Raw genomic sequence first — 1,940 nt, forward strand, 5'->3', positions numbered from 1 at the left:
ATTTACATTTTCTCTTTTAATCTGTCTTTCTTTCTGATACCAATCAACAATTAAACTGTTGTCTTGATCACAATAGTTGGTAAGTCATAATGTGTAACAATTATTTACATTTTATCTTTTAATCTGTCTTTCTCTCTGATACCAATCAACAATAATTAAACTGTTGTCTTGGTCACACAATAGTGGAAGGTAAGTCATAATGGGCACTGTTATTAACATTTTGTCTCTTATTTACATCTTTTTCACCGATATCAATCCTGCAATAATTGTCACACAATAGGACGTAAGTCAATTATGTGGACTATTGTTGACACTTTAACTTTTTAAACTCTTTCTCTCTGTTACTTTTGTCACACCTAGTGGGTAAGTCATAGTGTGTAATATTATTTATATTTTATATCTTTTAATCTGTCTTTCTCTCTGGATATTAATCAACAATTGTCACACAACAGGATGTAAGTCAATTGTTATGTGTATTGTTATTTAAATTTTACTGTTTCATTTGTTCTTAATTCTCTCTGATCTTAAATCAACAATGATCAATAGGCAGTAAGTCACAATGTGTTGATATTTTATTTTAAATTCTTCTAATGATAATTATTATCAAACAATAGAATGTAGGTTGATTGTTATGTGTACTATTACTGAAATTTTATCTTTTAAACTGTCTATCTCTCTAACGTCAATTGACAATAAATACACTATTGATTTTGTGACACAATAGGCGGTAAGTTACAATGTGTTCTATTATTTACATTTGATTTTTTTTTCACTGATATCAATCAATAATATCTTTGTCACACAATTAATAATATAGAGAGTAAGTCATAACGTGTATATACTATTATTATTCACATTTTATATTTTAATATTTTATTCTCTCTAATATCAATCAACAATAATTAAACTGTTATTTTTGTCACACAATAGAGAGTAAGTCTTTACTATTTAAATTTTATCTTTTAATTTATCATTCTCCGATACCATTAAATGATAAATAAACTCACACAATAGAGAGTAAGTCATAATATACCATTATTTACATTTTACATATTAATCTGTCTTTCTCTCTGATATCTAATTAAACCTATCTTTGTCACACAATAGGCAGTAAGTCATCATTTGTACTAAGTTTATTTACATTTTACTTTTTAATCTATCACTCTCTTTGATAAAATAAATGAACTGTCACAGAGAGTAAGTCACAATGTGTACTATCATTATTTATTTTATATATATCTTTTAACCTGTCATTCTCTCTGATACAATAAATGACTTGTTATCTTTGTCACACAATAGAATGTAAGTCAAAATGTGCACTATTACCATATTTACTTTTGAAGAGCAAAACTTTTACAGTTTTCTTGGATTAGCATGCAACCACAAAACTAAAGCTCCACTAAATATTCAATTGCCCATTAAAGGCATGCATGGTGCTAACACCTGAAATTGCAATAAATTCGTTTTTATAAATCTGTATAAGTGTAATTTGCTCCTTGAAAATAAAGCACTAAACAGTATTTATCATAATTGATATCAATTGACAATAATTTTTGTCACAAAATAGGCAGTAAGTCATAACGTATACCATTATTACATTTGATCTTTAATTCTGATATCAATCAACTGTTACCTTTGTCATGATACATAGACAGTAAGTACTATTATTTACATTTTATTTTTTAATCTGTCTTTCTCTCTGATATCAATCAACAATGATTAAAATGTTACCTTTGTCACACAATAGTTCGTAAGTCATAATAAGTTCTATAGTAGTTACATTTTATCTTTTATTCTGTTGTTTTCTCTAATATCAATAACTATATTTATATCTGTTATCTTTGTCAAACAATAGAAAGTAAGTACCATTATTTACATTTTATTTTTTATCTGTGCTCTCTTTCTCATATCTATCAACAATAAAATTTGTGATCTTTGTT

General features: G+C 26.4%; 1 long non-coding RNA gene across 1 annotated transcript; it reads left to right on the forward strand.

The window, feature by feature from the left end:
• Window positions 1-44: 44 nt before the first annotated feature.
• On the forward strand, window positions 45-837 carry LOC109591942 (uncharacterized). The gene is made up of 7 exons (XR_002190084.1): window positions 45-79; window positions 184-189; window positions 281-363; window positions 453-455; window positions 547-549; window positions 615-727; window positions 818-837. It is a non-coding gene; the product is annotated as an uncharacterized LOC109591942 (long non-coding RNA).
• Window positions 838-1,940: the final 1,103 nt, after the last annotated feature.

This window comes from Amphimedon queenslandica, unplaced genomic scaffold (genome assembly GCF_000090795.2).
Source record: "Amphimedon queenslandica unplaced genomic scaffold, v1.1 AMPQUscaffold_6774_Cont21271, whole genome shotgun sequence".
Classification (NCBI taxonomy): domain Eukaryota; kingdom Metazoa; phylum Porifera; class Demospongiae; order Haplosclerida; family Niphatidae; genus Amphimedon; species Amphimedon queenslandica.